The 12,543-nt window shown below is 37.5% G+C and overlaps 2 protein-coding genes across 4 annotated transcripts in view; one reads left to right on the forward strand and one right to left on the reverse strand.

Annotated features, from left to right (window-relative positions):
• The window catches only part of LOC126376112 (flotillin-2), a 313,335-nt gene that overhangs the window by 133,721 nt on the left and 167,071 nt on the right, over positions 1 to 12,543 (forward strand). The gene's annotated exons all lie outside the window — the stretch shown is intronic.
• LOC126376126 (uncharacterized) overlaps positions 1 to 12,543 on the reverse strand; it is a 31,774-nt gene that overhangs the window by 13,578 nt on the left and 5,653 nt on the right. Inside the window, exon 1 of one of the 2 annotated variants that reach the window (XM_050023301.1) lies at positions 2,149 to 2,460. The exons of the other annotated variant lie outside the window; for it this stretch is intronic. The gene's annotated coding sequence lies outside the window, so the exon portion shown is untranslated. Of the gene's footprint in view, positions 1 to 2,148; positions 2,461 to 12,543 lie in introns of those variants that run through there. 2 annotated transcript variants of the gene reach the window in all.

A 12,543-nucleotide genomic window follows, 5' to 3' on the forward strand; every position in this document is an offset into this window, starting at 1 on the left:
TATATATTTTACATATATATTGATAAAGATAGGCCCAGTGTGTAACAGAGGTTTATTAATACCTGATCAGGGAAGACATCTTTCTTGTATCCAATTATCAAATGTTGAGTACTGTGGGAATGAGTAATCGTATTACTTAATGGCTATATTTAAGTCGTAACTGGCCAGTCATTACTTACTATTTAATAGCTTATACCTAGTATAATCATTACGTTTGCTGCTATTGAAGTTACGAAAAGTCTATGTTCAAGGACCTTGTGGTTTGAGGTCTTCGAAGTTTTGGACAGTCTATTTCCTTTCATTTTATGTAAATATTCTGTTATTTAAGGACTTCAACTTCGAGTATCAAGTTTGTGCATGTTTTTTTACTTGTAGCCCTGCCGCGCAAGATAGGCAAGTACAAGCAAAGAGCAAAAGTTCAGTCACTGAGCCCAGCGAATTATTTGTAAACAATGTTGAAATTATGACCCATTTGTAGTCATAATTATAATATTTATGTTTTTATATGTGTTTTTGGTCTATTACAGAAACGACATGTAACCAGGTGTAAGTGCAACCAATTAATTTATTACTTTGCAAGAAACTGATTGGACTTTTGCAGCTAATCGTACTTTGGAAAGCAACGTATATATCTTTAAAATATACGTAGCTCTTTGTATATCTATAGTAGATATGTATATATCTTCTAATCTAATCTAGCCTATAAGCTACCATTGCTTGGGCAAAGGCCTCCCCTTCCTCTTTCCATTTTTCGCGGTCATTTGCTTATCTCAACGTACAGTCATGAGCAATAATAATGTACCCACTTTAGGACTCTGTCGCACTAACATATATGATATTTAGTGAGACTTACAGTTCAATTTGTTAAAAAAGTTAATGTGACATGGTACCAAAGTGTATACATATTATTAATACTCGTGACCGTACTTATCTCAACTTTACTATTTCCTATCCTTTATATTCCAGTCTTCTATTGGCATACCGAGTTCTTGCATGTTGTCTTCTGGTAACTTGCGGCTCTGTCTTCCTGGATGAGTATCATCTTCGTGGGTTATGGCAAGAATGTAAGCACCCAAGGTGATTCGTTACAGACTTGCAACTTTCAATCTCTGAATTAATTCCGTACGTCGCTCCGCACATAAGTTAACTCCTGATACGAGTATGTCGTAATCGTAACAAATCAGAGACGCGTTTTGGAATACAACATAGTGCTTTAGATGTACATTTTAAAAGGTTTGTGAAGAAATACGCTTAAATTTTCTATCGGGTGTGAGCCCTCAGCGCTCTCCGGCTGTCCGGCAAAGTAGTGAATGCTGTGCGCGGCAAATCTCGGCGAAAAAAAAGAAAAACAAGAGATACGGTTGGATATAATAGGTATTGTATGGTATCGGATCAAAGCGAAATCTTTAGAATGTTAAATGTTATTTTTCATCCCGAACACGACAAGACATTGCCTGAAAAAACAAACTAAATGTTGAGTCTATCTTATTATTATTAGTGTTTGAGAGGGCTTGAACTGATGCAGTCCGAATGGCCACTGCCACCTAGCTAGATCTATTGTGTCAAAATCCCTACATACAGTCACGAGCATCAATATGCATCACTTTGGTACCGTATCACATTAACTTTTTTGACAAATTGAACTGTAAGTCTAACTAATTGTCAAATATGTTAGTGCGATAGGGTTCTAAAGTGGGTACAGAATAATGCTCATGACTGCTCATGACAGTTCCTCTATTGAGCGTCTTTTTGGGAGGAAGTTCCTTGACCTCCTGGGGATCCATTATGTGGCCACCAAGTGCCCGGCTTCTACTGTGTATGAGAGCCTCACAGCTGCACAGCAGGTTGAGTCTATCTTGGACATATATATTATTACGTACCTACCTATAAATAAGTGGTTAGTATTGGTAACAAGCCTGTTTAGTCTGTATGTATAGGAGTCATCTTAAAATACCTACTGAAAGTGGCACCTTGTCTTAGGTCCACTTGCACCTCCGCCTACCCCTATAGACATTAAATGCGTGAAAGACGTACGTATACACGTCTATGAAGAAATAAATGTACGTGAGAAGTCGTTAGCGTTTGCTCGATAGAATGAAAAGGTGCATTTTGACTGTTGTTAAGTTTTTTACGAAATAGAATAATTACCTCGGAGCCATTGTGGAATAGTAACGTTGCATCCAAAACAAGTTTTCGACACCGCCAACACTACGCCCAATCAATAACCACTATCCAATAATTCACTTTCGTTTCACCAAATTCCTTCACCGCTCACTTGTCATTTGAACTTGAGGATACAACACGCATTCAGTTTTCGAACACGACACTGATTTTTTTTCAGCTTCCGAATTAAATGACCTTTTTAGTGATATGTATTAGGAATTCGAAGTATGTACCGTCTCACTGGAAAGCCATCTGTTCCGGGCTGGACTTTCGAACGCGTCCGGCAACGATGTTCGGCTCGATACGAGTGAGCCGGCATCCATACCACGGCGCGGATCGAGAGCCGTCTATTATAAATTACTCTTTCAAGGTTGAATTTGGAATCGTGTTTATCATACTTTACGTCCCTTCCAATTTACTTCTTTTTAAAACTAAACCTCCTTGGTATAGGTTCTATTTCTAAAATTTTAAATCTCTCAAGAAAAAAGTGCAGTCGCTAGTGGCCAGTGATCGCCTTTCACAGCGCATCTCTCTTTCTGTCTGCGGGTGTGTGTGAGGGATAGAAAGCTCGACCTTATGTGATAGTGATTGTCACTTGTCTCAACTATCACACTGTCATTTGGTGGGAAAAGTGTTTCCGTGGCTTAAACCTGTTTAGTCCATTGTACTGCATACTTACGTTGTAGGTAGAGACGGTGCATGTTGAGTTAATTAATACTGATACTGGAAAACACGTTTGAAATCGAGCCGTTGTGGTCCAGTGGAAGATAACGTGGCTAGCATTCGAGAGTAGCGGGTTCGAATCCCGTACTTGCCCTATCTAACTTTGTTTTGTCGAATTCACGTACGGTTCTTAAATAAAGAGAAAATTTAAATCGAAAAAATCTGACTCCGACAGGCTTGAACCCGCAGTTGTTGTCAAGCCGGGACAAGCGTGTTAACCATTACACCACCAGGCCTTCCTCTTGTCCATGCGAAATTCATTCGATCTATTTAGCCGACGGTTCTTAAATACTGCAGAAAGAGAAATAATATATGTAATAATAAATAGGGACCTATATGGTCCTGGTTTTTCAGGTCGATAGAGCAGTCGCTTGCGCTTTATGTATCTTTGAATTAGGTAAAAGGTAAAACTTTTAGTGAAGACGCGAAAGTATAAGAGAGGGAAGTTGCGGAACTAATTGAACTCATAAAACATAGAGCTTTTAAAAAATAATCATGAATACGGACAAACACTGGTAGAATGCTATAAATTTCACTGAGTGTGCCTACGTGACCTTGGTCAGGTAACAACTTTCATATTGGATGTAACTTCATTTATTTAATGTACCTATTAAGATACTAGTGTAGCCATGGTAGCCCAGTTGGTAGAACGATTCACTCTCACTATAAGGTCGCAGGTTTGAATCCAGCACGGTCATCTAAACCTATGATTTTCGAATTCATGTTTGGATCATAAATAATTATCACGTGCTCAGCGGTGAAGGAAAACATCGCGTGGAAACCCGTAATCCCGAGAAATGCGTTTCCCGGGGTATGACATAATTATATCGTCAGAATCGTTAAAATGACCGTGACAAAATTTTATCACGTTGCGCATATTAGCCCTACTGGAGCCTGTAATACAGGGTAACCTAGTTCGGGCTCAAGGCTCTACAAACCTAGGTAAATATGATAGTATAGTGACGGTTATATTCAACTGTAGTAGGTTATGTTTGAAAAGGAAATAAAAGATTTATTTATTATTTTATTCAAACCTCAAAAATAAGAACTTAGTTCTTCAAAGGTTTGGCAGAGCCAGAACCTGGCGTATTTTATATGTTGATAAGTTTTAATTAATTAATTCATTGTGTTAGATTAAGGCCGGTCATAGGATGGGTGACCACAAAAATAAAAAAAGTTTTTATCTCGAGCTTCTCCGTGCTTCGGAAGGCACGTTAAGCCATTGGTCCCGGCTGCATTAGCAGTCGTTAATAACCATCAATCCGCACTGGGCCCGCGTGATGGTTTAAGGCCCGATCTCCCTATCCATCCATAGGGAAGGCCCGTGCCCCAGCAGTGGGGACGTTAATGGGCTGATGATGATAATGATGTTAGATTAAAAACATTCGATCGACCTAGTATCAATTGATACATTGCGACGAAAAATTGTAAAATGTTATTTTATTGTAATAATGTAATCAATAATTGTACTGAACTGGTAATTCTGTTTTTATGATTATAAATTCAGCTCGCATATGTAGTATAGGTCTACTATGGTCTTTAAGGACTGCTATTAATTAATTACCATTAAATTCCACAGGGATTCGGTGGTCAACTTTCATCGAAAACTGGTTTTATTAGTCACAAATGGTCGTAAATGGTCACAAATTTAATGGTGGCAAATGGTGGTAACGGTATTTGTTTATATGCCGTGACTTGATGCGGGCGCATCCTTCGTCCCGTTATGATGGCTGGTGCCGTTAGTATACTTGGTAATCTGTAACCTACTGCCGTTTTGATTTTGGCATAAAGTGGTTTTATTTTCCTGTTGTTTACTTTGGATTATAAATCATATGCTATGTGGTTAGAGTTAGGGTCACGATCTGGGGATTGTCATTTGTTTGTTAAGGACAATGCAGGCTTGAATCACCTGACTGGCAAAGAAAGACGATTCCGTGCTTCGGAGGGTACGTTAAGCCGTTGGTCCCGGTTACTAGCCGTAAGAACACCTCCACTAACCCGCAGTGGAGCAGCGTGGTGGAGTATGCTCCATACCACCTCCGGTTGATTTAGGGGAGGCTTGTGCCCAGCAGTGGGACGTATGCGTTGAAAAAGTTAACGTAAACAGTTAACTTAAAAAGTCGTTAAGATATCATGATTTATTTTATGAGATCATTCCTCATGCCTAATATATCTATTCAATAGACAATGTACCCTGTTAAAAAATGAAAGAAAGAAACTACTATTTTCATAGTTTTAATAAAATAGACGGTAAAGAACACCTAGCGCCACCTGTCATCGAGTAGCAGAACTAATAACAGCTGAATTACGGACCCGCTCTCACAGCTTGGGTGGACTCTTGCTAGTTTCGTAATAAATTCATAGATGTCGCTGTTAAAATTTTGCTGCATTTTTATTTTCAGCAATTTTGTTTTCTTTTGTTTTTATAACATAAAAAGGTTATTTATTTTATTTGTTTTTTTTTGGTGGTTTTTTATAATTGTTTTTATTACTCAAACCAATTTTACGTGCAATTTTAAACAGTGAGTACTTTTTTTTGATAAATTTATTGGCATCACGAACACTAAGCTGTTGTATAAGCAATGTCATTAACAAGTTAACATAAACTTGTAATGTCGTAAAAACCGACAAATTTACCCGATCTCTCGACTTTATGGTCTGGCTAAAGAAAATTGTTTGATCGACGAATGTATCTTTCTTCATTACAGGTATATTTCTTTCTCTTAAATTGTAAATAGTCTACCTCATAAAACCTTTGAAGCACGTTACCATGTCTCTGTACTGTTTTTGATAAATAGAAATCAATTTCGTAAGATTAAAATTAGGAGGTTTAATACGATGAAATTTTCGTGTTTCACTTACATCAAAAGTCCTAATAGAAGGGGCTTATAACGCTAAAACCGTGAGTGTACGGACTTCCCCCATCGACTTTATAAATTACTAGGAAACTGTCAGGGCCCAATCAAAACTGGTCAAGCACGCCTTAACTAGCGTACATAAACGCGTAATCGAGAAATCGACCGAAGATCGATGCTCATGCGCAGTTCACAGTTGCGCAACCGAGATAATAGCTTCGGACGTGTATTGCACTTGTTGGACAAAATCGATATACGTTATACGACATGTCTTTACTTCACCGAGAGGTTTCATGGCGATTAAACTTGATACTTAGTGAGATTTACTTAACATCAATATGTCATGTATTCAGTTTGTAGTGTGACGAAGCTATAATCAAAGAGGTTTAATAATAATATATAAATAAATATTGTTGTAAACGGTCCCATCTATAAACATACTAACTACTAACTAGGTAAGTAGGTAGGTATGCTAAGCCTCGCGAATGATTCTTACTCCTTTGCAGAAATCGTAAGAGAATAACTTAATTTCTTTGTTTTTGACGTGACTTTTTGTATGTTTGCCTCAGATGGCATTAACTACTTGGCCGGACAAATGTTGAGCGCTGAGGGCTCTCACTCGGTTTCGATTGAGGAAACTGGGTGCTTGATAAACGTAATTATAGCCTAGGTGCTTATTTTGGCGAACACAAATACTTGATTTAATTTTAATTTGGTAGTTCTTAAAGTTTTAATTTGGTAACTCTTGAGCTAGTGGCATCCTTTACGTACATGTACCAGAAAGAGATAGAGCTATATTTAAACTTGTCAAATTAAGTTAAAATTTTATAAGCCCGGAAAAACCACACACAATATGGTCTTAGGACCCAAAGGTCTTTTAAATAATAATAAAAAAAAAAACAAAATTGTGTTCAACTATTGAGTCTGGAAATATGGACTGCAGGAGGATAAAAAAAACATAAAAAACCTCTATCTCCGGAACGTAAATTAAAAGCTGAGTTACATACATACATATATATTCTAAACTATCTAAGTAAGATTTGTTTATTAACTGACAGGTACGTGGGTGCAGCAAATAATTGCGTCGTAAACACACCTCTAACAGCAAGATTTCAGCTGGCGCAGGCGCGATGTAACATAAATTCCTGTGAGTAATCTATAGGAAGGGCTCATTAACTAGCTGTCACATGTAAAGCTGATAAGATCTGTTTTGCTATCCACTTACGCAGGCGCAGGACTTAGAGGAAATGGTTTAGTACAAGCTATGTTCTTAAACAGACGAATTTAAAAAACAAAAGAAGGTTGCTGGAAAAAAAATCTACTAGAAGCACACCCTGGACACTTCATACAAACAACCTCTTTTTACACAGACACTACACATTGACAGTATCGTACACGCGCATCTGTGTGTGTAATGTCTGACACCATACGATTCAAGTCTAAACTATGTTCGGGGGTGAGGTAAACCTAGATCAGCCGCTGGTGGGGAGCGGAGAGTTGCCGTTGTATTCCTTATTCTATGCTAGAAGCAAGCTTCAGCTTCAAACAGTGAACTGTTTGTCTGTCTGTAGTAAAACAAATGACAGTCTGACAAACGGTTTCTTTCCTGTGTGTACATTTGGTGTATAATAAAAAAAAAGTTAAAAAGGCCACATCGAAGCAATTCTTATATGCGCAATACTTTTATATGCGCAAATGTCAAGTTGCAAAATTGCTCTGTAAGCTCCCTGTTAAATAAATAGAGCAAAATTTTTTTCACCATACAATTTATATATGCCGTTGTTTGTGAAATACTTAAGTGTTATTTTAATTGTATTAAAAATCGATTTCATTTTAGCCCGAAAAGGAGCGAACGTTTCCAAAAAGACAACTTTTACACGACATTCTTAATCGTTTTTTTTATCGTGGCAAGCCTGGCTGGTGGCATGGCTGTAAAGTAATGAGCTGTAGATTTTAATTTATATCCGAAAACCATTATAAAGTTCACTAGATGGCGCTAGCAAATTATTATTTTTATTATAATAAGTGTGTGTGTGTGTGTGTGCGTGTGCGTGTGTGTAAAAGTAGGGGTGGGCCGGTCATGTTTGCAGAATGCAACATAGGTGGGCAAAAGCTGTCACTGAGTGGACACACACGGATTGGAGAGAGATCCCTCAGGGCAGGGAGAAGTGGAAGCTCAGACGGGAGGCCTTAGCCAGTGGGACAATCTAGGCTAATAATAAACAAAATATAAGTATCTATAAGCTCTGAATACATGTATAATAGTCCCTGCACTTTTATTAGCATAATATATTCTATTTATAGATTAAAATTTAATCTGCATTAGCAAAATTTTATGCAATAATATATTATTGCATGTTAATTTTAAATTAAGATCGATATTTTTTGCATAAACCACATTAATATTGAATTTACGTAACCTAATTTTACAATTTGTATTTGCACTCTATTTGAATTATTCTATCGAAATCTTAATATGTAATGCAATACATTAAAATACATATTTAAAATTCGATAGATTAATGCAATACATACCTACGGCCTCGGTGGTCCAGTGGTTTGAGAGTTGGGCTCACGATCCGGAGATCCCGGGTTCAACTCCCGGTGGGGATATCACAAAAATCACCTTGTGATCCCTAGTTTGGTTAGGACATTACAGGCCGAACATCTGAATGTCTGTAAGTAAGATGATCCGTGCTTCGGAAGGCACGTTAAGCTGTTGGTCTCGGTCATTTTTTACTGAAGTAAGTAAGTAGTACCTCCTCCGGTTGATTGGTGGGAGGCCTGTGCCCAGCAGTGGGACGTATATAGGCTGTTTATGTATGTAAGTAAGTAGTCGTTACGTGAGCCGTGACAGGGGCCTTTGGAGGCTCAATAATAACCCTGACACCGGGGTTGACGGGGTTGGTAATCTACCTCACAACCCACACCATAGAAGAAGAATGGAGTACATAATAGAAGCTCACGACTATATTCGCAATTCAATACAGTTCTATATAATATTTCAATTTTAATTGGTCGGTATACTGCGGAACGGAAGGCGATTGGGTCAACCACCGTTCTACACGCCCTATCTATGGAGTATTGAAGGCGATTACTCCACCGACAAGAGCGCAACTCTTAAATAAAGAGTGAAAGAGAGAGATAATATTTCTAAATTTATTATTTTATATTACTTTGTTGAAATTAGGCAGTGTTGTAAAACTCGTCAGTCTTAACCTTAACTACTCATTCTACTGGTAATTACCGGCCTTGTAAGTTTCACAATAAAATAAAATAATTAGACGAAAATGTTGCAATATGTGCGAACAATACTTAGTCAGAGTATAATGCGCTAATTAATAAATTACACATTATTCCTTGTAAGTCAAAAACTTGCTTACGTCATAGGATTATGTATTAAAAGACCTGCGAGTTGTCTTCTGATTACTTGTGGCTCTGCTCACCCTATTAGGGCATTATTACGAGCATGCGATTATGTACCTTATAGTGAAAACCTCATAAGTGCCGTTTTGAAAAATCACATGTTGATGTGATTTTTTTTATATATTGGTGCTAATTCCTGTAAACACCATCTAATTTTATTTTAAGTTATACCTGTCATTTTCTTATCCGCCGAAAAGAAAAGGGACGGGTAATCGACAAGCATAAAATTTATGGAACACACGTCAATTTTAAACACAAATCTAAAACAACAGTTTAAGATTTTACATTGGCCAATAACCCGACAGAATTATGTTGACAGCACACGTCAAACGGTTTGCATACCAGCGAGATACCTTATTAATTCGCCCGGGTTATTTATTCTTTCATTTACTCATTCTTCCTAAAATTAAGAGCTGTCAATCATCCGTCCTTTTCCTTTTCGACGGATAAGAAAATGATACTTATAACTTAAAGTAAAATTAGGAGGTGTCTGCAGGAATCGGGGCCATTATAAATATTTAATAAAACCTCTTTATATTTTTGGATTTGATTTCCAGCCGGAATGAATTAAATTATATTGGCTTCTTCTCTCGTGTGGGTTGTGAGGTGAATTACCAACCTCATCAACCCTGGTTTCAGGGTTATTATTGAACCGCGAAGGTCCCCTGACATGGCTCATGTAACGACTACTTACTTACATCGGTACGTTGTAACCGGGCCCAACGGCTTATCGTGCCTTCCGAAGCACGGATCATCTTACTTATAAGACAAGTCTTTCGGAATATATTGGCTGTTTAAATATGTAAGGAAGTGTAATTCAATGTCACAAGTTTTAACCGTTTTTCAGCTGTGGTGAAGCGAAAAGGAGGGTCATTTTTTTTCCGATTATCATTCGATGTCAAACAGCAGTGGAGCAGCGTGATGGAGTATGCTACATACCCCCTCCGGTTGATTGAGGGCCTCCCCTTTGCCTTGCAGTGGGACGTAGGCTGTTAATGTTGTATATGTCATTCGATGTTACATACTTTCTGTATGTAAATTATTAGACATATCATAAATATTATATAAAACAATATTGACTAATTATTAAGTAACTAATTATATAGCGCGAGTCCGCTCTCGTGGTTCGATGCAAAAATAAAAGAATACCTAATTAAACTCATTAAGACTTCAGATTTTTAGTGAAAGTAGTCTGTGGATGGAGATGAAAACTGCTACATTTAAAGACGATATGATAGTACACTATTTGAGATTTATGTGGTTATTATCACTAACCCAGACCTACGGGGTATAACGTACAACCCTTGCCCAGGGATACGGGTGAAGACCTCAGCGGTTGCAGAGGCGGAGATGGGAGCCAATGGTATGGCAATGCAGGACGGAAGAGGCAAGTCACCGGGACTTTAACCTGGAACCTGACAGAGGGCAGCAGTAACTGTCAGTACTATTCCGAGGAGGAGGATAGGAGACCTAGTACGGCTTTGAAATAGACTACTCTGGGCCCCATTACTGCGGGATGGAAGGCAAATGGGAAACCACTGCCCTATTTTTCCCTAAAAAGTAGCATGGAGAATGCTTCACCGACAAGAGCGTGACTCTTAAATTAGTGATGATTAACACTAAAAAATAAAAGTTTAAAAACTAAATCCCAACTACGGAAAAATTGCGCTTTAAAACTTAAGAAGCAAGAAAATATTTCTCTGAAATTCTTCGAATAGTGGCTTTTAAGAAATTGCCGTGGTAAGCAAACTCTTACGACAGAATGGCAATAGATTGAGTTTCTTTGAAACTCCGAAATAATTAAAAGGTAATATTTACGATAATATTTTGAATCAAAATAGTTTGAAGGAAGAACTTAATTCAAAAAAACTAGTTTTTAATATTTATATATTTGGGTCGATACGACATTTTAATCATTTTAATGATAGATACCTAATTAGGCGTAACTCTAGGAGATAACTCTATAGAGTCGAGTATCGTGACTCTGTGCTCAGTCAGAATTGGAGTTAGGATTAAATAAATAACTTATTACGGTCCTCCCATAGACCTAGGTCGTCTTACAAAAAAAAAATAATACAAAAGTGTTTTGTTATAATAGTTCACTGGAGTTACCTATAAAACAAAAAAGTGCCTGTGTGAGGAAAACTCTGCTCGTCCCAAGTATCCAACAGGCTATACGACACGAAGCATAGGTACTCCACCGCGCTTACTGGTGTGATGGGCAAAAGTTATGTATAAAGAACTTTACTACTTTACTTTTTTTTATCTATCTACCTAGTCATTAGGCAGATAGGACCAGAGTACAAGATAGACCAATATGACAAACAAAAGCAGCCTACTGGCTGGGTGAGAGCCTTCAGCGCTCCCTATTTGTCCGGCCAAATAGTTAATGCCATCTCCGCCAAATCAACAATAAGTCACGTCACTAATTATTCTAGTTTTATTTGTGAGTCCCTTTAATTGGTTCCGATGTTATTCCAGTCTATATTTTGTTTTGATAACTGTTTATGTTCTTATGCTGTATTTTGTTCTCCTAGAATAAAAAACAAATAAAAATAAAAACCTACTGGCTAGAAGGACACTTTCTTGCTATTAAAGAGTTTCATAACAGGATTTGCGAGTTCGATATATTGAATTATTTGAGTTATTTGAATATATTGAGTTGTTTGATTGAATTCAAACTGTGACGTATTAACAAATTATTTAATAAGCAGTGGGTCAATTGTATATAATAAGGAAATGTATAGTTGCGGAAACTATATGATGGCATTAGGTCACTGTTATACTTTCTCGCCCAAGGGTACAACCTAATAAATATGAATTGACAGTTATTATTGTGAAATTAACGATTTTTATATTCGTTTCTTGTCAATTTTCGTTATTTATTTATTCATATATTTATCAAATCACTGTGGTACTATTAACTGTAGTAGTAACTGTCAGTACTATTCCGAGGAGGAGGATAGGAGACCTGGTACGGCTTTGAAATAGACTACTCTGGGCGCCATTACTGCGGGGTGGAAGGCAAATGGGAAACCACTGCCCTATTTTTCCCTAAAAAGTAGCATGGAGAATGCTTCACCGACAAGAGCGTGGCTCTTAAATTAGTGATGATTATCACTAAAAACTAAAAGTTTAAAAACTAAATCCCAACTACGGAAAAATTGCGCTTTAAAACTTAAGAAGCAAGAAAATATTTCTCTGAAATTCTTCGAATAGTGGCTTTTAAGAAATGTGGTTATGCTACACCGGCGTGCTTCGCAAACGGGGAGCGCCGGTTCAAATCCCGGTACGGGACTTGCACCAATGAATAATTAATTTTGATAACTTTGACCTTGGAATCATCCATATCGTTTGTTCTTTAATCTTTTGTTAT

Source organism: Pectinophora gossypiella, chromosome 20 (assembly GCF_024362695.1).
Source record: "Pectinophora gossypiella chromosome 20, ilPecGoss1.1, whole genome shotgun sequence".
NCBI lineage: Eukaryota > Metazoa > Arthropoda > Insecta > Lepidoptera > Gelechiidae > Pectinophora > Pectinophora gossypiella.